The 27,071-nt window shown below is 42.4% G+C and overlaps 1 long non-coding RNA gene across 1 annotated transcript; it reads right to left on the bottom strand.

Annotated features, from left to right (window-relative positions):
• Positions 1–970: 970 nt before the first annotated feature.
• Positions 971–26,068, bottom strand: LOC111819186 (uncharacterized). The gene is made up of 4 exons (XR_002822942.1): positions 25,873–26,068; positions 25,299–25,408; positions 13,702–13,895; positions 971–1,397 (listed from the first exon to the last, which is right to left on the bottom strand). It is a non-coding gene; the product is annotated as an uncharacterized LOC111819186 (long non-coding RNA).
• Between the last annotated feature and the right edge of the window lie 1,003 nt (positions 26,069–27,071).

Raw genomic sequence — 27,071 nt, 5'->3', positions numbered from 1 at the left:
CTGGATTTTTAAGATAGGATCAGAAGGCCCATCCTTGGAATTTTAAGGTTCAGAAAGGGATTTGTCTGTCCCTTGATGACAGAAAACCACACCTGTCCCCTGGGCTCCACCTCAGCTCCCTGTGGCTCACTACAACGCATACCAACTTGGGTTTGGGCAGAGAAACTAGCATTAGTACAGACATGTGGAATGTGCTTTTCTGTGGGCATTTTCAGCATTACCTGTTGCCAATGAGTTGATTCCAGAGTAGAACTGCCCCATAGGATTGCCAAGACTAATCTTTACTGAAGCAGACTGCCACATCCTTCTCCCACAGAGCGGCTGGTGGGTTAGCAGCCAAGCATTTAACCACTGCACCACCAGGGGTCCTTCCTTTTTCAGCATTAACTATCCAGTTTTTCTGAGGGCAGCAGCTTTCCTTTTATTTATTTTTTTAAATGCACTCAGTTTTGCCATCTGGTGGCCTTATAAATTACAAATGTCTATTATACTGCCGAGAGGACCTGAGCAGGGCCTCTGCAGTTGCAGAAAGTGTGGATGTGTCCTTTTTAGAGTTACTTCCTTCTCCTTTTTCATTTCCCCCCATTTTCCCATGTTCTAGGGTAAAAACATCACAAAGTTTAGTGAAGCAAAAAGAAAGGTTTTATTCGGCATATATTTAAAGAGGCAAAAGTGAAAAACGGACAAGCATGCTGCTAGAGCCATGTCTGTCCAAGTCCAAGGAATATTACCGAATAAGCAAGAGTGGGAAAACGGACAAGCATGCTGCCACAACCCTGTCTGTCCGAGTCCAAGGAATGTTACAGAATCATCAGTATATATTAACATTACAAAGGGACGAAAAAGGGACCATTGAAAGCTTCACCTTTTCACAGATTGGCTAGAAAGTGTGATCCTACATTTTGCATGGTCTTTCTTAATTATCATTGGTACAGGTTTCCGTAAGGACAGTCAGGAGGGTCTTCATTGGTCCAACAAATCTTACTATTCACTAAATGCGAATAGAAAAAGATAAGAGTGGAAAATATGTGGGTCTTTTGTGTTGTGTTTTATGAGCTGTTTACGTGAAAGTTTCCCTAGAAGATGTTTTCCAAGATTGTCCTAGCTATTGTCTTTATACCTCAGGGCCCAGTTGATGTGTTCTTGTGGGTCCTTGTGAGTCCAGCTCCAGCTGGGTCACATTTTAGGACAGGGAATAATGGCTCCAATATCAGCTCCTAAATCACCCATTAGTATGTATCACTCACTACATAAGGAATGCTGTCTTTCTTTTGTCTCTTCTCAACCAATCTCATCAAAAAGACTTGTCTCCTCCACTCTCTGTCACAGACTGGGTTCTCTGGAAGCAGGCACCCACCGTGTGGAGTCTTGGGTGCAAGATGTTGAGAAATCGACCCCTGTGAAAGTAAGGGAGAGGAAGCAGGGTTGAGCAGAAGGAGTTGAACTGAGCTGTAGGCTTAACAGAGCCTCCAGTAACTCTGCCAAGAGCTTGGAGCAAGTCTATCCCCTCAGAGTAAACCAAGCCTGGCAGAAAGAGCCAGGCCTTTATACCCCGCCCGGCTCAGTCACCATGTGGAGCTTCCCAGAGAAAGGGCGTGACCCCAGGTGAGGCAGACCCTGAAGGAGCTGATGGCTGAAGGCTGGAGGCTGACTACACCCCCCACAAGTCCTTCCTGGAAGGGGGGCCTGGGTGGCGTATCTCCACATGTTCCACACTCTCCTTGCTTCTCATTCTTCTCTGGAATCACTGAAACTCACCTTCCATCTCCACTTTTACTTCAACTATCCCATACATTTGCCCCACTCCAAGTCCAATGGGCATTTTTTGGTTCTTACCTTTCAGAACCTCTCTGCTGCATTCATCAGAGCTGTTCTTGCTCTCTTTCTCTCTCACGTTCTCAGAAGTCTCTTCACCCTTGACTTCCATAATAAATTTCTCTCCTACCTCTTCTTAACCTCTCTAACCATCCTTTCCTGACCTCTTCAGGGGCCTCATCCTCCATTCACCAGTTAAGTGTTGGGACCCTTGGGGCCCCCTACTCAGTGCACCCTCCCTTCCTCCATATCTTCCCAGGTGATCTTGCCCACTGTTAGGGCTTTAATTCCCGTTTAATTACTAACCAGTTGCCATCTAATTGATTCCGACTTATGGTGACCCCACGTGTGTCAGAGTAGAACTTTACTCCATAAGGTTTTCAATGGCTGATTTTTCCAAAGCAGATCACCAGATACTTCTTTCGAGGCACCTCTAGGTGGACTCCAACATCCAGCTTTTTGGTTAGCAGTGGCGCATGTTAACCGTTGGCATCACCCAGGGACCTTATTTACATGCTACCAGTAAAAACCAGTAGCCGTTGAGTCGATTTTGACTCATGGCAACTCCATGTGTTACAGAGCAGAACTGCTTGCTCCACAGGGATTTCTCAGCTGTGGACTTTCAGAAGCAGAGCTTCAGAACTTTCTTTCAAGGCACCTCTGGGTGGGTTCAAACTGTTAAGCACTTAACCTTTTGCCCCACCCAGGGACTCACAAAAAAAACCAAACCCATTGCCATTGAGTCAATTCCGAGTCATAGTGACGCTGTAAGACACAGTAGAACTGCCCCATAGCGTTTCCAAGGCTGTAAATCCTTCCAGAAGCTGCATCTTTCTCCTGGGGAGCAGCTTTGTGGGTTCGAACCACCAACCTTTTGGTTGGCAAGGGAGTGTTTAACCACTGCACCACCAGGTCTCCTTACCCAGGGACTAGTGACTGAAATCTACTCATGAGCCCACCCTCTTTCTTGAGCTTCCAGTTCTCATATCTAATTGGCTGCTGGATACTTCCACACTAAGGCTGTCAGAATGGTGAAGCTCCACTTCTTTCCCACCAAGCTCACCGTCCCGAAGAAGACTAACTCCTTTTTCAGTGCAAGAATTAAGGGACCCTTTAAACTTGCTCCATCAAGCAACTTTTTTAGGCAGCTAACCCAGCTCGTTCCTCCTTGGGCATGTGTGTGAAAGCACTTTCAACAATATCAAGGACACTTCAGAGGAAAATTGCATCACTGATGCTGGGTGCTGAGGCCAAAAGAATATTCGTCACTTATTCCCTGATCATACTCACTCCTTACCTAACCAGGTGTGAACCTCTGACTCAGTGGGTTCCGAGAAAAGTGTTAACAGAATTTCTTTATTACAGGTGATGAGAGGTGGTAGAGATTTATTTTATAGCTTGGGTTTCTTCTGAGGAAAAGAGTGCTGTGAGCAGGTGATTTTTAGCCACACCTTTTATTTCCAGTCCAGGCCATGTGAAAGGCATTTCTCAAGGAAAATTATGTCCACTTTATTTAAAGGTATCATGCTGGGTGTATATCTGTCCTGTCTTCCCAAATTGGAATTTCCGGTTGAATTCAACAAACACTTATCAATCAAGTACAGTGTGCCAAGCACAGGGCAGTGTCTGCCTCTAAGAACCGAAAGGGTGGGTAGGGAATAAAGGGTGATGCAAGCAGGTAGCAGGCAGAGTTTGCTAATGGTCACAAAAGCCATAGAAACTAAGTGCTGTGTGTTCCAGAGAAGAGAAAGGTATCTTTCCAGTTTGACTTCTTAAAGGCATCTGAGGTAGACCTTGAAGGACAGATCAGATTTCAGGGAGTGAGCATGAGACAGAAATAAGCAAGAAACAATGACGACACACAACGAATAGAGAGAAAGGAATGACAAATGGCAAAAGACTGAGAAGCATATCTTCAGAGAATTGGAAAACAAACAGAATAATAAGAAAATTTTCTCATAGCAAAGGCCAGATACTGAAACTGTGGAAATACCCTGGGAGGCTACAGAGGCAAGGTCATAGAGGAAAGATTATTAAAATAATATTATTGTAATAAGATGCGTCAAAAAGCAAAAACTAGTTGCTGTTGAGTCAATTCTGACTCATGAAGATCCCATGTGTGTCAGAATAACTGTGCTCCATAGGGTTTACAATGGCTGACTTTTCAGAAGTAGATTGTCAGGTCTTTCTTCCTACTCCCTACCAACCATGATGTCCTTTTCTAGTAATTGGTCTTTCCTGATGACATGTCTGAACTAAACGAGCTGAAGTCTCACACAGAGAGACTTTGTGTGAATTAAAAAAAAAAAACAAAAACAAAAAAAAAAAACCTCTCCCTCAGGTGAATTAAATAGGAAAGGACACCTCCTCTGGGCACACAAATTTGGCAACAAAGAGCACCTGTATGTAAATTAGAAAAAAAGGGCCCCTTCCTCTCAGTGGTGTCACTAGGGTTGGTGTCACCCAGTGCAGTAACTCATAGGGTCACCCCCCCACCCACGGACCTCCAGAATCGTTACAGACCGTACAAAATCCTAGTAATGTTTTTTACACTAACGTTACTCGTAAATCATAATTCCTGTATATCACGATTTCTTTTCCTTTAATTACTACTTTATTCCAAAAAAGTTATTGACATAGGTTCACAAATACTAATTACCACAACACTGTAGCTAAAACATGAGAAAAACTGACAAAATCAGCAACTACAAAAACACCTACAGCAACAAAAACAGCAGGTGCTTGTAGCACGTGCAGACGAAACCACATGATTCAAAGCGTCACTGTAATTGGGTAATAACGACAGCTCTGACCAGAGCACTTTAGAAGGTTCAAAATGTAAATGAGCATAGAGTTTTAGCCTTGTAGGTATATTGGTACATGTAAGCTGGGCTTACGAAAAATATTCTTGTACAATAATACATCCTGCAAAACTCTTGTTCAAATATGATGGTGAAATTAGGTCATTTCCAGATAAACAGAAATTAAGGGACTTTGTAAAAACCAAACCAAACTTACAAGACTTATTAAAGGAAGTCCTTTGATCTGAGAACAAACAATATCAGACCACAGGTTGAATATAGGACGCAGGATTGTACTAGCGAGATACCAACCTAGGAAATGAACTCTTAAGGACTATGCAAAACCGAAAGAATTACAAAAGGGAACCAGAGAAGTTAATCTGTAAATGGCAATAGCGTCAGAACAATAAAAGAGGGAATAAACGTGTAGATATAGAACCTTCTAATGGAGAGGAAGTCAAGCGATACTAAGCAATAATAGACTGGTTCAAATCTAGGAAGATAAGCGTAAATTTCACAGTAACCACAAAGAAAGTTAACAAACCTACTCGTCAGAATAAAGAAGAAAATCATAAAGTCTCAGTAAAAACAAAACCTATAAAAACAAAAGAAATGAAAAAAAAAATCCACCAACAAAAGGAACTCAGCACAGGAGAGTAAGAGGAACAAAACTGGAGGACATTATGCTGAGTGACATAAGTCAATCACAAAAGGACAAATACTGTATGAGACCTCTACTGTATAACTCATGTAAAAGTTTACACACAAAAAGAAACAATCTTTGTTGGTTACGAGGCATGGGAGGAGTGGGGGGGAACTAAATAGATAAGTGGTAACTTTGGTGAAGGGTAAGACAGTACACATTACTAGGGGAAGCCAGCACAACTTGTACAAGGAAAGGTCATGGAAGCTCCATAGACACTTCCAAACTCCCTGAGGGACTGAACTGCTGGGCGGAGGGCTGTGGGGACCATGGCCTCGGGTAACATCTAGCTCAACTGGCATAACACAGTTTATAAAGACAGTATCCTGCATTCTACCTTGGTGAGTAGCTCTGGAGTCTTAAAAGCCTGTGAGCAGCCATCTAAGATACTCCACTGGTCTCACCCCTTCGGGAGCAAGGGAGAATGAAGAGAACAAGACACTAGGAAAAGATTAGTCCGAAGGACTAATGGACCACAGCTACCAAGGCCTCCACTAGATTGAGTGCAGTACAGCTAGATGGTGCCAGGCTACCACCACTAACTGCTCTGACTGGGATCACAATAGAGGGTCCTGGAGACAGCTGGAAAAGGATGTAGAACAGAATTCTAACTCACAAAAAAGATCAGATTTACTGGCCTGACAGACACTGGAGAAACCTCAAGAGTATGGCCCCCGGACACCCTTTTAGCTCAGTGGTGAAGCCCCTCCCAAAGTTCACCGTTCAGCCGGGGATTAGACAGCCTCATAAAGCAAAACAAGACTAATGAGGCACAGCAGTCCAGGGACAAGGACTAGAAGGCAGGAGGGGACAGAAAAGCTGGTGATAGGGAACCCAAGGTTGGGAAGGGACAGTGTTGACATGTCATGGGGTTGTTAATAATTTGTCATAGGGCAATACGTGTACTAACGGTTTAAGGAGAAACTATTTGTTCTGCAAACCTTCATCTAAGGTACAAAAAAAAAAATTATCTATATGAGATCAAATTGACAACAGCAACAAAAAAGGTTTGATGGGAAGCCTAGGGGACAGTGAGTTGAGATAATGGTGATGGAATAATTTGGAAAAGGATAGTGAGAATTAGCAGCACAACTGCAAGAATGTAATCAATGTCACTGAATTGTACATGTAGAAACTTTCAAAATGGTGTAACAACTTTGGCTATGTATATTTTCACCAGAAAAAAGGTCCTCCCAGATTTACTGGCCTAAAGGAGACTGGAGAAACCTCGAGAGTTTGGCCCCCAGACACCCTTTTAGCTCAGTGATGAAGTTCCCTGCGAGGTTCACTATTCAGCCTGGGAGTGGACAGCCCCGTAAAACCAAATGAGACTAACGAGGTACAGTAGTCCAGTGACAAGAGCCAGAAGGCAGAAGGGGACAAGGAAGCTGGTGATAGCAAACCCAAGATTGAGTAAGGATATTGTTGATGTGTTGTGAGATTGTTAACCATTGTCATAGGGCAACATTTGTAGTAACTGTTAAATGTGAAACTGTTTTGTTCTGTAAGCCTTCACCTGAAGTACAATAAAATATTTAAAAAAAAAAAAAGTTCCTCAAGGTCAAGAAGGGAGAGCATTGACATGTCGTGGGGTTGTTAACCAATGTCATAAAACAATATGTGTACTGACTGTTTAATGAGAAACTATTTGTTCTGTAAACCTTCATCTAAAGTACAATAAAAAAAAGAAAAAAAAAAGAAAAATATTCTTGTTAGAACTACAGGGATATTTTTATTAAAGGTAATAAATTTCTGCTGAAACACTGCACAAAGCTTTTATTGACAGTCATTTTGGTGTCACCCCCTCTGACAGCATCACCCAGTGTGGTCCACACCCTCCGTACCTGCCCACTTCCTCTGGGCAGGCAGCCAGTGCCCCATGTCGGGTGTGAGGCCAAGGGGCTAAGCACAGGCGAAAATTCAGCCCAGCTCGCCTCCTTGGCTGGAGCCGAACAGGAGCACAACTTGCCTGTGGCTTGGGTTGTCTTTGGTGTGCACCCTCCTGCATGCTACACATCTAAGTATTTCAGCTCAGAGCATCAGCATACAGGAAGGAGCATGGAGAGTCTTTCTCCCTCTTCCCTTTTCTTTTGTGATGTGTGGGCACAGGTCCACATACACATACACACGCACGCACACGGTGGGGGGCCTGTTGGATAGAACTCAAGCCAATGACTATTTCAGTAGGAATAGTGATGTCTAAAAATAGAACAGTGGCAGGTTAAGGGGGTTCTTACTACTCACAGTTCCTGGAATTATGTGCAATTACATCTTGGAAGCCCACTCAATAAACAGTGAGTATAGAATTATGGAATCTCAATGTGGTGAAGTTCAAAGAAGCTGATGTTACTCACAACAGTAAATAATGTGGAAAGCAGAGGGCCCTGGTGAAGAGCTTTTTGTATACTTTCTGAGCTCCGGACATTTAGAGAGTGCAGCCAACTGCCATCTTGCTGAGATACTATATCCATTCCCCCATTCTTCCATCTAATAAAAAAAACAGTTGCTGTGGAGTCGATTCCCACTCATGGTGAACCCATGTATGTCAGAGTAGAACTGTGCTCCATAGGGTTTTCAATGACTGATTTTTTGGAAGTAGATCACCAGGCCTTTCTTCCAAGATGCCTCTGGGTGGACTTGAACCTCGAACCTTCCAGTGAGCAGCCGAGCACATTAACCATTTGCACCACCCAGGGATTCCTCCTTCTAATGGAACCCAAGTTTTATTTCGGTTAGCAATGTTCTCTGTTTTTTCAAAAAATAAATAAATTTTTTCTCAACCTCCCATGCAGGTAGGAGTGGTTGCGTGACACAGTTCTGGCTAATGAGATGTCAACCTAAGCCACTAAATGGGACTTCCACTGAAGTTCTTTTCTGGGGCTGACTTGACCTGCATGTTCCTTTGGCCCTTCACCTTCCCACGTCTCCTGCCTGAGCACCAACGTGTGGTCTGAGCTCTGGCAGCCATCTTGAAAGCATTCATTCATTTTCTCAACAAACAAGTGCTAGGCACTGTTTTCAGCTCTAGGGATTCAGCATGAAGAAAACAGGCAAAAACCCCTGTCCTCAATGAGGACATTCTAGTGGAGAGAGGTAGATTGTAAACAAATAAATGTATAGTATGTCAGAATGTGGTACGTGTTGAGGAAATATAATTCAAAACAAAATCTGATCCCAATCCAGAAAAGGTAGAAAAGAGTGAAAATAGTTTTGTTACTGAATAATCATTAAACCAGACTGGAATGTATCACAGGCAATCAGCTAAAGAGATTGCAAAGACGGAAAGAAATCTCACCCTTTCATGTAGCGAAGCTGATACAACCCATTTCACACATGTTCTACAGGTAAACGATAATTAGCCCTTGTTCTCCAGGTAAATGATAACTAGTCCTCAGAGAAGAGGACTTGTCAGCACCATTTGTCAACATTGTTAATCCTAAATTCAGCTGGTAATTGTGATAGCCACCACTGTTTTTTGGTTATCTCCATCCAAAGGAATAATAAACTCCTCGTATTTTTACTACAGGGGTAGTTTTACTGTTTGGAATCAGTTCAAGTTAGGCTCTTCCCTCCCATGGAAACTGACAGATGGGGCAGCTGACTTTCTTACTGATTACGTCTTAAAGAGTATGCTCCCAGGTCCTCAAGGAAACATTCCTGGGCTGTAAAACTGGCAAGAGGCTTATCTAGCCTTTCAAGAGGATTTCTCAACAAAGAAAGAATTTACAAGTACAGATTTTCTAAAGTAAACGCTCTAAGGAAAAGAGAAGAGAGAGATTCCCTTTCCCTTTTTTTGCATTAGGGATTTTTTTTTTTTTTACCCTTACATAAGCATTAAGGAGGAAAATAATTAAAGAAATGAGATTCTAGCATGTAAGGCAGTCAGCCCTAAGGTGGCTCGGAAGGCTAGACAGAGCCAGGTTCCTGCTATGCTATCATTATATGTTATGCTGTTAACCAAAAGTCGGCAGTTCAAATCCACCAGCCACTCCTGGGAAACCCTCTAGGGCAGTTCTACTCTGTCCTTTAGGGTCGCTATGAATCAGAATCAACTGGAGGGCAACAAGTTTGGTTTTGAGTATTAGGAAAGGAGCCTCAACGGTGTAGTAATTGAAGTGCTTGGCTGCCAACTGAGAGGTCGGCAGTTTGAAGCTACCAGCCACTCCGCAGAAGAAAGATGTGGTAGTCTGCTTCCATAAAGATTTACAGCCTTGGAAACCCTATGAATTGGAATTGACTCTATGGCAATGGGTTTGGTTTGGTATGCTATTAGGAGGGGCACCTGCGTGGTACAACGGTTAATGCGCTGGGCTACTAACCAAAAGGCTGTCGGTTCAAGTCTGCCCAGAGGTGCCTCGGAAGAAAGACCTGGCGATCTTATTCCAAAAAATCAATCATTAAAAACCCTAAGGAGTACAGTTCTACTGTGAGGCACATGGAGTTGCCATGAGCTGGAATCAACTCCACGGCAACTGGAAAGTTGATGCTACTAGGAATCCTGCTCTCACCTCTAGATTTATTTTAAATGCAGAAAAATTAAAACCCTAATTTGTTTATGTAGCTGTTTTTCAGCCTTCTGTTACTAGCAGGTAAATGTCATCCCCCAATTGATAGTGATCCAAAGAGAAGATTCCTCAAATAGCCTAATAACATTTCTCAGATCTTATCCATATGAACAGGTTGTTTGGCATAACACAAATAGCAAGACAAGTAATAGATTCTTGACAGAGTAACTACTCTCATCTATGCACACACACACAAAAAAAACACTGTTGTAAAAATGTAATGATTTTTCACACACCTTTTCTTTCTTTTTATATATATATATCACAGTCTAATTGTATCCCACATTGATCCTGCAGAAGTGGGATCTATGTGGCTGCTTTAATATTTGTTGTTGTTGTTGCTATTTGCCATCAAGTTGATTTTGACTCATAGTGACCTCGTTTGACAGAACAGAACGGCCCCATAAGTTTTTCTAGGCTGTAATCTTCACAGGAGCAGATCCACTAGATCTTTCTCCAGTGGAGCCACCAGGTGGGTTCAAACTGCCAACCTTTTGGTTAGCAGCTGAGTGCTTGTGATGGTTAAGATTGTGTGTCATCTTGGCTGGGCCATGATTCTCAGTGTTTTAATGTAATCACTCCCATGATTGAATATACTGTGAGTAGCCAATCAGATGAAAGGGAATCTCCTTGGGGGTGTGGCCCACATCTGTATATAAGCAGACGTTCTTGCTTTTTGCTCTCTCTGGATCCTGCGGCTGCTTCCTGTTGTCTCATCTCCTGTTCTTGGGACTTGAGCTGTCAGCTTATCTGCCAAACCTGGGATTCGTAGATCTGCACAGCCTGTGAGCGGGAGCCCTGCTCTCTGACCTGCCGATCTTGGGCTTGCCAGCTTCTGCAGCTGTGTGACTTGGGAGAGGCCTCTACCCTGATCCACGGACTTGGGACGTTCTAGCGTCTACAATCACATGAGCTGTTTCCTTGATATAATCTCTCTCTATATATATATATTTATACACTTTATTGGTTTTGCTTCTCTAGAGAACCCAGCCTAAGACAGCACTTAACCATTGTGCCACCAGGGCTCCTTTTCACAGATCTTTTCTGAAGACTGATGATTGAAATCATTTCAGAAGTGTCCTGAAGTTGCTTAACCTTACAGCAATGCATTAAATACTAATGCTTATGTGAACAAGAGGTGGGGCGCAGATATAAAGAGAGAATGAGGAAGAAGTGAGGGACAGAGAGAAGTGGGGGAAGGACTCCTGAGGCTTTGTCTCCAGCAAAAGTTGCAAATTCAGATGCCTGCACCGGGAAAGCGGGAAATGCAAATAACGTAGCAGTCCAGGAGTAAGAAAAACAAGGTCCTCCTTCTTTGTTTTCCGACTTTTGAGGAGACATGGGAGGACTAAAATTTCTCTGCTAGAGGTAAAAAAAACAACTACTCAAGCTAAATGACAAATACCAATTGACCTTTCCCTTTGTGTCAAGGAAACGGGAGTGTGGACTCTGGTGAACTGTGAGGGGGAACCACCACTCAGCACCATTGATTGTTCTTGGACCTCACGTTGCCAGACGGTTTGATTTTTTTAAAGCTGGAAATCTGGATTTTTTTATGTGCAATCTCCATTTTTAAATGTTGGAATTGAATTTAATATTTCTGGTGAACACTCTATTAGCAGATTTCATGCTTCTGCAGACCAGGTATCCAAGAAGTAGACGATCAGTTTGCACTGTCCAGGATGCTGAATGGACAGGATAAGAAGCTGTTGAAAAGAAAGGATGGAGAAGAGGAAGGGGCTGTCTAAAATTAGGTAAGGAAGAGAGGGAGACGGTAATGAAGAGGCCACAGATGGTGAGATGAAAAGAGGGAGAAAAGTAGCTGGAAAGACAAAATGTTGGAAAATATGAACAAGAAGAGATTAGGAGGGAGTAAAGAAAAGAGAAGGAGTACCAGTGGTACAAACAATTAAGCACTCAGCTGCTACCAGAAAGTTTGGTGGTTCAAACCCACTCAGTGACTCTGCAGGAGAAAGACCTGGCAAACTTCTTCTATAAAGATCACAGCCTAGAAAATCTTATGGGACAGTTCTACTGTGTCATGTGGGGTCAATAAGAATCCAAATCTACTCAACCTACCTAACTACAACAATAAAAGAAGGGAGGAAGAAGGAAAGGAGGATGGAAAAGAAAGCACAAAAAGGGAGAAGATTTGAAGAGGTAGGAGGTAGCAGGGCTGCTATAGGTGAGGGTGGAGATTTAGAAACTTCAAAAGAAAGGGACAGGATTATACAGGAACTGTGGAGAGAACTATGATTCTATACGGTGAAGGGGAAGCCCACAAATTTCTCAGCCTTTGGGTATTACTTTTTTTTTTTTAATGGTCAAACATTTCAGGCCCTCACTTTCTATAACTATAGGAAGTCCAGGGCCCTGCCCTAGGAAGTGCTGCCATTTTCCTGGTTCATACTGCTTCTTGCTTCTGCTTCCTCTCAGCACCTCTCTGTGGGGAGTTCAGCCTCTTCAGCCCCTCCCTTCCCTCAGAAGCTGACACTGGGTTAGGGGTCAACTCGACTTCAGTGGAGGCTTGAACCATGGGTAGGCCTGTTAAGAAGGGGAATTACAGCCCAGAACAAGGAACAATGTAAAATTCCATATCAGAAATGACTGTTCCGTCTAGCTCAATTGGCATAACACAGTTTATAAAGAAAATGTTCTACATTCTACCTTGGTGAGCAGCATCTGGGGTCTTAAAAGCCTGTGAGCAACCATCTAAGATGCTCCACTGGTCTCACCCCTTTAAGAGCAAGGGAGAATGAAGAAAGCAAGATACAAGCGAAAGATTAGTCCAAAGGACTAATGGACCACAACCACCACAGCCTCCACCAGACTGAGTCCAGTACAACTAGATGGTACCTGGCTACTGCCACTGACTGCTCTGACCAGGCTCACAACAGAGGGTTCCGGACGAAGCGGGAGAAAAATGTAGAACAAAATTCTCATTCACAAAAAAAGACCAGACTTACTGGCCTGACAGAGACTGGAGAAACCCCGAGAGTATGGCCCCTGGACACCCTTTTAGCTCAGTAATGAAGTCACTCCCGAGGTTCACCGTTCAGCCAAAGATTAGACAGCTCCATAAAACAAAACGAGACTAACAGGCTCAACAGTCCAGGGACAAGGACTTTAAGGCAGGAGGGGACAGGAAAGCCGGTAATAGGGAACCCAAGGTTGAAAAGGGACAATGTTGACATGTCGTGGGGTTGTTAACCATTATCATAAAACAATATGTGTACTAACTGTTTAATGAGAAACTATTCTGTAAACTTTCATCTAAAGTACAATTAAAAAAAAAGTACGAATTAAAAAAAAAAAAGAAATGACTGTTCCTAAAATGATCTCTACCCCAAGGTGGACATTTCTCACCCTTCTGCTCAAGGAAGATACCTTCTTCATTGTGCTCAGCAATAGGACATCTTTGGATTGATCAACCTCTTGTTCCAGACTCTGCCTTAATATCATGTAATCAAAGAGTACATTAAAGTGTTTTCTCCTGCAAAAGGGCAATATTTCCCAAAATTTACAACTCTACTATATTCCAAAGCAAAAAAAAAGATGAAAGAAAGAAATATGATCAGCTTATAGAAGTTGTGAGACAGGAGCAACAGAATTAGAGAAGATGGAGCAGAGTTTGGAGCTGATGTGGAGATAAGACTGCTGTGCTGTTTAGGTCTTCAAGGGGCTATGGAATTAGAAGAGCTATGGCTGTATCCTCAACTGTATCCTCCTCTGCCAGGCCCCATGGCTGTTGTTTCCTGAATGGCATGCCAGTTCTCCTCAAGGCCTACAGAGACCATTTCCTATTTTCTGTACTCACCTGTGTATCCTTACAAAAGAAACTCATTTCCTGAAGTAGCCTGGATGTGTCTCTGGTTTTTGCAGCCTGAAAGAGCTGAACGACGCCTTCCCACCAGCTTGTTTGTTCAGAGTAGCCAGGTTTTTGTTTGTTTTCTTTTTCCAGTTGATAGGAGGGTTGAGGATGCTTGAAGACGGAATGGAAATGTTCCAGATCTGAAGGATAGAGGGAGGAATGCACAAACAGCTGCAGAGAAGTGTGAGCTGTTCAAGTTCTGAACCCATTAGAGGATGTGTTCAGAAAAACAAAACAAAACTTATCTAATAAGGGATGTAAGAGTAAACACAAACCAAAAAGAAAAAAATTATGTATATATAATTTTCTCTGGTGCAAAAGGGAAAGAGAGCTAATCTTCTCTCCCCCCACCTTTTTTTTTTTTTACAGCATTTACTTTAGAAAATTTGCAATTGTAAATTGTTGCTCTGTTTCTTTTGGAATGTATATAAATCCTTTAAAAGGGCTAACCAAGCTTCTTACCAGTTCTACAATCCCAAAATGCTTCTTCAAGGACCTAGGAGCCATCTCTTTGAAATGTAATCATCATAAAAGACAACGACCCTGTCTCCCAGTGTCTGTGAGAGGGTGGAAGCCTAACTTCTAAGGGTGCTGTTGTCCGAGTTACAAAACTCTCTTCTGCCTTAAAGATATGAAAAGTTTATTTTTTCTTTTGGATAAAGGTAATTAACAAACTCAGGTGGCGACTCCAATTACCAGATAAATTTAAGATGAATTCAACATAAGAAATGGTGTTAAATCTCCTTTCCTGAGGAATACTTATCATTTATCTTGAGAACATGTATGGAATGGGTTGCATCTGCTTGGCTATATAAAGGCTCAGATTCCTTTCTGTCTTTGCAATTTCTTTAGCAGATTGCCTGTGGTGTATCACATTCTGGTTTAATGCTTATTCAATAATAAAATTATTTTCATTCTCTTCTACCTTTGTGAAGAGGTTTTCTGGACTGAGTGTAGATTTTGTTTCTAATTTAATTACATTTTCCCAACAGAGATCAAACCAAACCAAACCCATTGTCCCAACAGAGGGAAGTGGCAGAAAATGACCACAATCTAGATCATTTTCTTGGTGAACAAATTGCCATAAAATCGAAACGGTTCTTGACCTTCAAGCAACCCCTTTTTTGTGCTTCTAAACAAACAGCAACAGCAACATGGGCCCCTCCCATAACCTTCCAAGCACCCTCAGACCCCACTGTTTTGCCCCCGAATCTATACTTTTTCTTCTTTTACTCTCCCTCTACTCTTGCCTTTTCAATTCCAACACACATTCCTCTTCCTCATTCTTCTTCTTTTATTCAATCATCCAACACATATGTAATAAGTGCCCACTACATACCAGGTCATGAGTCAGAATTGACTCGATGACAATGGGTTTGATATTTTTGTTTATGTGCCAGGCCCTGTGCTGGCAATCGGCGGCAAGATGGATGAGACAGAGCCCCCTCCGAAGCCACAGATCATTACAAACCAGGGTGATGACTCCAATGTCTAAGCCAACCACCGACTGCATCTGAGCTTAGTGGCTCTGGGCAGGCAAGTGGGGTGAGGTTAGTCCTTAGGTAGAAAAGTGAGCAGAAATATAGGGTGCTGTGCTTTCATCACAGGCCACAGACTTAGGGCTTTGAGCCTGGAATTTGATGTGATATAGACTCAAATTCTACTTACCAGTTGTGTGACCTTATCCCTTAGCCAATTTTTCCTTCTGGAATAATCATTTACCAGTTGTCGTTGAGTCAACTCTGACTCATGGCAACCCCATGTATGTCACAGTAAAACTGTGCTCAATAGAGTTTTCAGTGACTGATTTTTGGAAGTAGATTGCCAGGCCCTTCTTCTATGATACCTCTGGGTGGACTTGAACCTCTAGCTGTTCCGTTGGCAGCAAGCACATTAACTGTTAACCATTTGCACTTCCCAGGGACTCCCCTGGGAATAACAACCATAGCCAACTAACAGGTGAAGATTAGATTATTTACTCCTTGTAAAGCACTTAGCACAGTGCCTGGCACCTGGTTGTAGAAAATACCTAATAAATGGGTATTGATAGGAATGATGTGGATCTTCTCTGGGTGTTATGGGAGCATGGAGGAAGAGAGGTTCTGTTCTCTATATTTTACTCCTCCCTTCCTCTGGCCACTTCTCTTCCTCTGCCAGCCACCAGTCTTCTCACTTCCTAACGTGGAAACGAGGTCACCCAGAGCAAGAATACTCAACAGAAGAACAATCAGTCTTAGAAGATACGCAACCAGAATGCTCCTTAGAAGCAAGGATGACAAGACTTCAGCTTGCCTGCTTTGGACACGTCATCAGGAAAGACCAATTGCTAGAAAAGGACATCATGTTTGGTGAAGTAGAGGGTCAACGAAAATGAGGAAAATTCTCAATGAGATAGATTGATACAATAACCACAACAATGGACTCAAACGTACCAAAGATCATGAAGATGGCACAGGACTGGGCAACATTTTGTCGTCTTTATATAAGGTCACCATCAGTCGGAGGTGACTCGATAGCAGCTAACAAGAACAACAGAGCAGGAGGTGAAGGAAAACATGAATCATCAACAAAAACTGAGCTCCCTGAGTATGCCACACAAGTGAGCACCCTTCCTCCTCCTAGGAAGCGATTCTCCACACTACTCCCAAGCCAACTGGGCCCTCTTGACTCCAGTCTGCAGTACCTGCTCAGGCTTGCGTCATTCTCCGGACAGGTTTTTAGACTACTCTTCCTCAAGCCCTAAAGGTCATAACTCCCTTGGACTGCTGTAAAAACACAGTGCAGAAATCACAGAGTCCAGGGAAGAAAAATAGGCAGCAAAATGGAACCCAATGCAGGCAGTTGAACAGATGTTCATTTTGATCTGTGTCCAGTTGTGGTCAGACCAACAAAAGAATAAAAGGTCCAGAAAAAGGCAAGCAGAAGGGGTGGGGGGAGGAGCTAGTAATGTCAAATTTGAGACTCTATATGATAAAATTTAGTCCATTTATCATAGCATACAAAAGAATACATTCTGTTAAAGATAAGCCAAAATCTTTTTTAAGTGGTTACATAGAAGGGAAGGAACAAACAGGGTGGAGGAGATAGGAATAGAAACTAGGCTTCACTGATATACATTGTTTTTTAGATCTGATTTGGAACCATCTGCATATTTTACATGATTACAAACAAAATTGTTTTTTAAATGCATTCCCTAAAAAATCACATGCAAAATAAAACAAAAGAATTGCACAACTTAGTAAGTTAGTGGTATAATCTCAGAGAGGAGAACTATGTCAAATAAATTTAAACCACAGTCAGTTGACTGTATATCCCTACTGAGATACATACCCTAAGGACAAAAGAGCTGAAAAAATGGTTTTCATTATCATCTTCATGGTGATAATGTTGATACTGTTATTCTAAGAGTGTGTATAATTATCAAGGGATAAAGCACATGTTGGTGTATTTGGGAGCTGGGGTATTTGGTTGGGAGAAAGAAGATGTAAGATATATAAAGCTATGTAAAAACAGGAAGAGCCCATATTTAAATTGGAAATACTAGTATGAACGAACCATGATTTTTATCCGCAAATATATATGTTTGTATTTTCTTTCCACTAGAAATCCCTAGAGCAAGGACCAGCCGAGTACCAACAACCATCCCTAGCATCCTGACTGTGGTCTCTAATTGCCAGTTCCCATCAGAAGAAACCAGGATTCCCTGAAGAAATGTTTGATTCCTAGCCTGAGTAAGGAAATATGCAAGATGTGCCCAGATACCTTGACATATCAGAAAGTCAAGATGCTATCAAAGCCTCCCAGAACAATGTCAAAAGGAAGACTCCCACCTGCCAAAAATGGAACAATTTGAGTATTAATGAGAATAATAACTGCAATGAACTGAAGAACATCACACATGTTTAAATCCTTGACTTCACAGTGATATTAAAAAAAAAAAAACAACTGGTCACTTTTGGAGGGTTCTATGTACCCAACTCACTAATTCGATAACTAGTAATAAAGGGGGAAGAAATTCAAACATTTATCCTGCCTTTTCTATAGGAATCATACCTGATCACATGGCTGATGAGGCACTTTCTCTTACAGAAGTAGCCCAGCCTTAAACAGGGATAGGAATGATAGAATTCTAACATCGTTATTTTGCAATCCCTAATGAAATAATGAGGAGTCCTGTTGGCATGGTAGTTAAGCACTTGGCTAATAACCAAAAGGTCAGCAGTTCAAATCCACCAGCCACTCTGCTAGAGAAAGATGTGGCAGTCTGCTTCTGTAAAAGATTACAGCCTTGGAAACCCTGTGGGGGTTCTACTCTGTCCTATAGGGTCTCTATGAATTGAAATCCACTTGATGGTAACAGGTTTGGTTTTTGTGTTTTTTTTTTTTTTTAAATGAAATAATAGAGTCTCTGGGTGGTGCAAACAGTTAGCTCACTTGACTACTAATTGGAAGGTTGGAGGTTTGAGTCCACCCAGAGGCATCTTGGAAGAGTTTTCTTGTTTGTTTTTTATCATCAAGTTCAAAATACCAGTTTTAAATTTACCCCAATTTATAATTCTTAAAAACCATCATGTTTTCAGGACTCCTCTCATTTTCATTACGTCTATTACCAATATTAGCAAATGGCTTTCCTTTTGGGGGAATTTTCACAAAGAAGCAAAGTTTTAAAAAATTTGCTTTCCATAAGTTCCTGCCTTTGGGACCACCAGCTGAGAAGCACAAAGCAGCTTTGGGAGACCTCAGACGCTGGGTGGTTTGCTCTGACCACTTAGCCATATCCAGCCTGGCAACGCCATTCATGTCTGTGCCTCAGCAAAACTGTGCGTTCTCACATCAGGGGTCTCCACAGACAACTGAAACAATCAGAAACTTTAAATCTGCAAATGCCATGTGTTGACTATTTACGGTACCAAATGTCCATTTCAAGGAGACATGAGCAAGTAATAAAGCCATGTGCCACATTATTGCTTCGTTGATTCACTGAAACAATTCTAGATATGATTAGTTGTAGCTACAGAGTTAAGCATCATTATTATTTATGGGATTTGTTTGTTTGTTTTTATATGAATTATTGGCAACATAATTCAAATGTTGCTCCTTTACTGGGGACAGACAGACCCCACATAACATAGTTTGAATCTTTGCCTCTCATGTAAATTCTTCTCCTTTTCCTGTCATTCTTATTTTGTTGTTATGGAATCTTCAAGGCATGTGAAAGAGCCCCAAAAATCTAACTGCTTCACATAGGAGAGGCTTCTAACCAGGGTACAGGCCAAACTCCATTTTGTATTGTGCTGACAGACCTGAAATATAAGAAGCATTCTAGCCAAGCTCAGAGGAATGGGTTAATCTGCACTAACTCAGGGAGAAAGGGAAGGAGGAATGACAGAACAGCAGCTGCTTTCAAAAAGAATATTTTTGGTCAATCTGCCCCTATCCTTGAAATATAAGTAAAACCATTTTTGCAAAATACTTACATGGGCTAGCTCCAGGGCAGGACGTCTATAGATTAACTAGTGTATGACTGATAGTTACTAATGTATGACTAAATGATGACTGTTTCCTTAAACTTCTCTTATATAAAAACCTTTCTCATTTTCTGTACTTTGGAGCAATTTGTAATTTTGCAAATTGTTGCTCAACTGTAGTTGTAATAGCATTCAATAAATCTTTTTCATTTTAACAGAGACTCCAGTTTTACTCTTTGACAGGCATGATCCTTGTTAGGAAATGATGAGAAAACACAATTGCTCTGTGTTCGTCCATTGCATTGTGACTTTTTGCAAATGAATGCACCCCTTTCACTCTCACTTATTTATTATAAAATTGTCAGAGATCCATCCAGCTGCTCTGCAGGAGAAGAGACCTGGCAATCTGCTCCCATAAAGGTTACTACCCTATGGGGCAGTTCTACTCTGTCTCACAGGGTCGCTATGAGTCAGAATCCACTCAATGGCACGCAAAAACAACAACAGTAACAAAGAAATCCAACAGCCGTTGTTGAGAGATGTGGTTCAGGCATTGCTTGCCGAACTTCTTGGAAAAAGGATCTAAGATGGTGGATGAGCAGGTGAGCCCCTGAGAAGGGAGCAATGGCTGGTCATAGGTCACATCAAACACAAAGCTCTGGCTGGATAAGCTTGGCATCTCCCAGACGCCTTTTGTAGAGATAACATATTCCTTTAGATAGGCCTCTGCTGAAAGATTAGATGGAAGAACCTTTGTTGATTGTATTCTGGAGCCCTTTGGCCCTCCAGTGACCTCAGACCTCCCACATTAGGTTCGGACTACCCTTCCAGCATCTTTGCTACACATCCCAAGAAACTTCAGTTATGCTGTAACAGCTGGGTGTTTGAAATAGGAAATAGATACAAGAGTGTTCCTGAGAAGAGGGTATGACATTGGCCTTGAGAGAAGGAAGTAGAAGGCGTTCCTAGTAGGCTGTTGAGGGTATTTAAATGAGATGATGCATGCAAAGGACCTAGCCCAGCACCTGGCATGTAGTAAGAACTCAATAAATGTTAAATTTTTGTTATTATCTATCTGCCTGCTATCTTCAGCCCCCTTGGCTTCATGTGTCCAACAACACTTCCTGACTCGCCTGTTTCTTGCCCTTCCTTGGGTCCTCCTGCTTATCTGAAGTTCTTCCTTTATCTCCTAAAATAACAAATGTCCTTTCCATATCATATCTAATAAGGTTAAAGAGTACAGAGAAGTAAGGGATCTCAAGAGATCATTTAATCTGACACTTGGTCTTAGGGTAGATAAGACATTATTATCCCTTTTTGCAGAAGCAACTGAGCCTAAGAAAGGTTAAGTGATTTGAGCAACTATAGTTGGAGGGTTGTTGTTGTTATTGTGTGCCATCGAGTTGATTCCAACTCATAGCAACCCTATAGGACACAGTAGAATTGCCCCAGAGGGTTTCCTAGGCTGTAATCTTTACAGGAATGGAGTGCCACATCTTTCTCCCATGGAACCGCTGGTTAGTTCAAACCACAGATATTTTGGTTAGCAGCAGAGCGCTTAACCATTATGCCACCAGGGCTTCTTTAGTAGATGGGAGTAATAGCTAATTTCCAGGTTTTCAGACTTAAGGGAAACCCTGGTGGCATAGTGGTTAAGAGTTTGGCTGCTAACCAAAAGGTCGGCAGTTTGAACTCACTAGGCACTCCTTGGAAACCCTATGGAGCAGTTCTACTCCGTCCTATAGGGTCACTATGAGTTGGTATCAACTTGATGCCAACGGGTTTGGTTTTTTTTTTGTTTCCTGACTTAAGAGCATTCAGGTCCTGGGGAGAGTGTTTACCTTTTTCAAAATGGAGCCCCGTATTGCATAGTTTAGTTATCCCAGTCAGTGGTGGTGGTATTTGGTGGAGCATCCCAACCACCTTCTTTTTCAAATCAAAGGTCCAGCTGGGATCAGGGAGAACATCAATTCATTTCACATAAGCATAACTTGTTCAGTTGGGGACATCCCAAATGATGCCAAAATCTGTGCTCCAGATAGGTGAGAGCCCGAATGAGAACCACCATAAGACTTTCCTGCCTGCCTCTTTCTGGGTTGTTGAATGCTCTATCCTCTGGGTCCTGTCCTTAGTGGGAGGATGGGAAAGAGTGGAGAGGTGGCCTTGTTATTCACTCTTCCCCTGACAAGTAAAGAGCCATGTGGAGGAAGATGGTCTCATTCCTGTGGTTCTGGCCTCCTAAATGGTCTTTACCTACCACAGCAGCAATTCTTGAGTTCAGGCCAAAGGGAACACATCTGGATTCTAGAAGCTTCAGGTATTTTTAATATTCCCCCAAATGTCACTCATATATATATACATATACATACATGAATTGATTTCAGGACACAAATATATGTGAATTGATTCCAGGACCCCCGCGGATGCCAAAATCTGCAGATGCTCAAGTCCCTCTTATAAAATGGCGTAGTATTTGCATATAACCTACGCACATCCTCCCATATGCTTTAAATCATCTCTGAATTACTTATAGTATCTAATACAATGTAAATGTTATGTAAATAGTAGTTAATGCTCGGCGCAAGGCAAATTGAAGTTTAGCTTTTTGGAACTTTTTTTTCCAAATATTTTCGGTATGCAGTTGGTTGAATACGTGGATGCAACTGTATCCACAGATATGGAGGGCCAACTGTATATGTATATGTGTGTGTGTGTGTGTGTGTATATGTCTGTTCATCATATTAGTTGATATTTTTCTTGTTCTTCTTTTAATGTGTGGATTCTGTCTCCCACTCTTCTTTTCTGAAGAAATACATTTTAATTTTTAGAGTAGTTTTAGGTTTACAGGAAAATTGTGCATGAAGTACAGAGTTCCCACATATTCTCTCTCCCCTTAGCACAGTTTCTCCTATTATTAACCTCTAGCATTCATGTGGTATATTTGTTACAATTGATGAACTAATATTGACACATTGTTAACTAAAGTCCATAATTTACATTAGGTTTCACTCTTTGCTTTGTATTGTACAGTTTAACAGATTTTCACAAATGCCTAATGTCATGTATCCACCATTGCAGTAATATGCAGAATAGTTTCCCTGCCCTAAAATGCCCTGTGCTCCAGCTTTTTATGCCCCCCCTCCCCCCTGAACCCCAGCAACCAACTGATATTTTTGACATCTCTATAGCTTTGTCTTGGAAACCCTGGCGGCATAGTGAGTACTTAAGAGCTATGGCTGCTAACCAAACAGTGGGCAGTTAGAATCCACCAGGCGCTCTTTAGAAACCCTATGGGGCAGTACCACTCTGTCCTATAGGGTCTCTATGAGTCGGAATCGATTGATGGCAACGAGTTTTATTCCAGAATGTCATGTAGTTGGGATCGTACAGTATGTAGCTTTTCCAGGCTGGCTTATTTCACTTAGCAATGTGCATTTAAGGTTCCTCTATGTCTTTTCATGGCTTAACAGCTCATTCCTTTTTATCACTGAATAATACTTCATTGTATGGATGTGCCGCAGTTTGTTTATTCATTCACCTATTAAAGGATATCTTGGTTGCTTCTGATTTTTGACAATTATGAATAAAGTTGCTCCCATTCTTCCCCCCACCCCTTACAATATATTTGTTGAAGAAACTGGGTTGTTTGTCCTGTAGAGCTTACCACAGTCTGGATTTTGCCGATTATATCCCCTGAAGTGTTACATAACACATTCCTCTATCCACTGAATTTCTTGTAAATTGGTCATTTGCTCTAGAAGCCTGATCAGACTAAGGTTCGGTGTTTTTTTTGGCAGGATTTTTTCCCAGGGGATGTTGTGAATTTCCAACAGGAAGTGCATAATGTCTGTTTATCTCTCTTTTGGTAATGTTATCAGCCATTGATGATCATTAACTAATCCATTATTCATTAGCCGGTTGCCATCGAATCAATTCCAACTCAGGGCGACCCCATATGTGTCAGAATACAACTGTGATACATAGGGTTTTCGTAGCTGCTTTTTCAGAAGTAGATTGCCAGGTCTTTCTTCTGAGGAGCCTCTGGGGGTACTTGAACTGCAACCTTTCAGTTAGCCAGCATGTTAACCATATGCACTGCCCAGGGACTCTGGACTTGATGGTAGTTTAGCTCTATTAACCCACAGTAAACTCAGATATTGAAAAACAGGTTTGAGAAGTCATTACAGGAAACGTTTCCTGTCAGCTCAAAAAATTTCTAACAGAGTAAGATACAAAACTTAAGTGAAAGTAGGCACAGCGGTTAACGTGTGGTAAGAGAGCACAAACAGGAAGCCCCAGACTCTCAGTGTAAACATACTTGAGAAAGGCCCAGAAAACTTGGATAAGTATTCATGTATCATCCAATCTGGCGATTTACAAAAATCTCCAGAGCCTTTTGGACAAGTCAAGCAAGGGTCTGCTCTTCCTGCAAGCGTGACCAATGGGTGAATACATATCAACCCTTGCCATTTCAGTATCCCTCATCTAAAACTTGATACAAACGGATATCGAAGGTTGAGCATTTATGAAGTTCCTGGAACAAGACTGTCTTGGGGGTAAAAGCAGCCAGTATACCAAGCATAGAGCCTCCTTCCCTACAGGAAAGGGTCTGATTCACTTTCCAAGGCCTTTCTCTGCATAGATTTTACCTAGACTGCATATACAGTCTCCTCTCCCTTCCTATTTGATATATTTTTAAGCTCTTATTTAATGATATTCAGATTTTTCATATTTATTACTTTTCTTACAGCCATCAAAGTCCTTTATGGATATGAGCTTGGTGGACAGTAATAGCTTCCAAGTACTGACTATAACGTTCTATACAATTTATACATTCCTTTTATCTTCACAATGCTGTGAAATAGACTTTACGGAAAACAGAGGCACAGGAAAGGTGGGTAACACATTTGAGTGCCCATAACTAGGAAAAGACAAAATCAGGGTTCTATGTCAAGTCTTAGTCTACTGATAAGCTGACTCTAATGGTGTGTGTTTTAGTTATCTAGTGCTGCTATAACAGAAATATCACAAGTAGATGGCTTTAACATAGAGAAATTAATTCTCTCACAGTCTGGGAGGCTAGAAGTCCGAATTCAGGGTGCCAGCTCCAGGGGAAGCCTTTCTCTCCCTGTTGGCTCTGAGGAAAGTCCTTGTCATAAATCTTCCCCTGGCCTAGGAGCTTCTCAGCTCAGGAACCCTGGGTCCAAAGGACGCACTCTGCTCCCAGCACTGCTTTCTTGGTGATATGAGCTCCCCCTGTCTCTCTGCTCGCTTCTCTCTTTTCTATCTCCGAAGAGATTAACTTAAGACACAACCTAACACTGTAGATTGAGTCCTGCTTCATAAGCATAACTGCCTCTAATCCTGCCTCATTAGCATCATAGAGGTAGGATTTACAGCACATAAAAATATCACATCAGATGACAAAATGGTGGACAATCACACAATACTGGGAATCATTGCCTGGCCAAGTTGACACATATTTTGGGGTGACACAATTCAATCCATGAGAGTATGCATATCATTAATATTACTCTCATAATAATCTCTACTATTAGTTAGACAGAGCACCAGCAGTTTAACAAAAGCTGTTAACCATGCTGAGCTAAAGGGAGGTTAACTACACCACACGCACGCACGCACGCACGCACACATGCACACACGCACACACGTATACACACAACCCATTTACTCAGCTAGTTTCCGTCATCCTTTGAAGCTAAACTTACTGGTGCCTACTCCATGCCAGACACTGGTGCTAGTGAACAAGTTAGAAACGGTCCCTGCCCTCATAGAGCTTCTATTTTCACTCCTGCTAATTCCTTTTCCTGAGAAGAAAGGCCTGGCAATCTGCTTTCAAAAAATCAGTCACTGAAAATCCTATGGAGTGTAGTTCTACTCTGCCACATGGGATCACCATGAGTCAGCATTGACTCCATGTCAATGGTATACTGGTATAATTCCTCAGGTATTGTCTTAAATGATACCTTCCTCACTAGGCTTTCCTTGTCACCCCAGACGAAATTAGGTACCTCATTATACACCCTGCATTTTTCCTTCAGAACACCCAACAACCTTTGATGACTTGTTCAATAGCTTTCTTCCCATTGTCCGTGACCTCCATGGGGGTAAAATGGGCTGTCCTCTTCTCTGCCATAGCCAGCGTCTTGTGTAGCACCTGGCACCTAATAGAAACAGTAAATATTTGTTGAATGAGTGGTTGTTAACAAAGGCAGCAGCTCACTAAGAGGTAGGAGCAGGCTCTCTCAAAGATTAGGGAAGGCAATGCAGGGCGGGTGACCAGGCACTATTTAGCTGACTGTGAGTTTCTATGCCCCAGGGTGCTAACCTCTCCTCAGCAGATACTGCAACCTCTGAGTGTCAGCCTTCCTCCTACCATACACACCTTCCTGTGTACACCTTGCCAGCCTGGGCCTGCCTCAGCCTGGGAGCTGTCCCAGCAGGTGCAAGCCTACCCTGCAGAAGGGGCTAATTAACCCTAAGTGTCATGTCAGTCTCACAGGTTTTTCCTGTGCCTACCCATCCAACTCAGGTGTCCCTTTGGTCACAATCTCTCGTCCTAGGTTGAACCTCGAGAGAGTCAACAACGCCTGGAATGAAAGGACAACACCCCTGCTCCATCACTCACGGTATGTAAGTTATTCGGTTGCCTGGAGACAGTTGCTTTGCAGGATAAGGAATAAGCAGATGGGCATTCTGGCATCAGACAGGCATGGGTGAGGTGGGTCCTCAGACAGGGACCAGGAGCACAGAAAGGAAGCCTTGAGCAGGCAAGCGGAGAACTTCTCTGTCTCTCCGTCTTCTCCAGTCAGACATCAGGGAGTCTCCACAGATAGAGGCAGCAAGCCAGGAGCAAGGGAGGAGCAACCCTTGCAATTACGCATGGGCTGAAGATAAATCAGCTGTGTCATGTGAGTCAGATTATCTGTTACCTGTTGCTCAATTCTTTGCTTTCTCTTTTCCCAGCCTTAGGCCTTTGTTGGTATTGTTAGTTGCCTTCAGGTCAGCTCCGACTCATGGACACCCCATGTGCAACAGAACAAAACATTACCCAGTCCTGTGTTATCTTCACCATCATTGGGGTGCTGGAGTCCATTGTTGCAGCCACTGTGTAGTTTGAGTGCCCTCCAACCTAGGGAGCTCATCTTCCAGCATTATATGGGACAATATTCTGTTATGATCCATAGGGTCTTCATTGGCTGATTTTCCGAAGTAGATCACCAGGCTTTTCTTCCTAGTTTGTCTAAGTCTAGAAGCTCCACTGAAAACTGTCTACCATGGGCGACCCTGCTAATATTTGAAATATCGGTAGCATAGCTTCTAGTATCAAAGCAACAAGCAAGCTAACACAGTAGACAAACTGACAGATGGGTGGTGGCTTAGGCCTTTAGGGAAACCGGTTGCTGTCGAGTCAATTCCAACTCACAGCGACCCTATAGCACAGAGTAGAACTGCCCCATAGGGTTTCTAACGCTGTAATCTTTAAGGAAGCAGACTGCCACATCTTCACATCTTTCTCCAGCGAAGTGGCTGGTGGGTTCAAACCGCCGAGCTTTCGGTTAGCATCCAAGCACTTAACCAGTGCACCACCAAGACTCCTTAGGCCTTTAGGGAAGTCTGATTTGATTATTTGGTGTCTCTGCAGTGGCAGTGGCCTCAGCTGTGGTTGTTAATAAGCAGAAAGAGGCCAGGGACAGGGAAACCACTGGGAACACGTCAGGGCTGGGAGTCTAGCTTCTTCTCACCCTAGAAATGCTCCCTCGCACTGCCCACCACAAAGGATGTGTCTTCTATTTTATGATGGGAGGTGGCTGTTTCTTTGCAGCA

This window comes from Trichechus manatus, unplaced genomic scaffold (genome assembly GCF_000243295.1).
Source record: "Trichechus manatus latirostris isolate Lorelei unplaced genomic scaffold, TriManLat1.0 scaffold00295, whole genome shotgun sequence".
NCBI classification, from domain to species: domain Eukaryota; kingdom Metazoa; phylum Chordata; class Mammalia; order Sirenia; family Trichechidae; genus Trichechus; species Trichechus manatus.
This window is presented reverse-complemented; position numbering and strand designations above follow the sequence as displayed.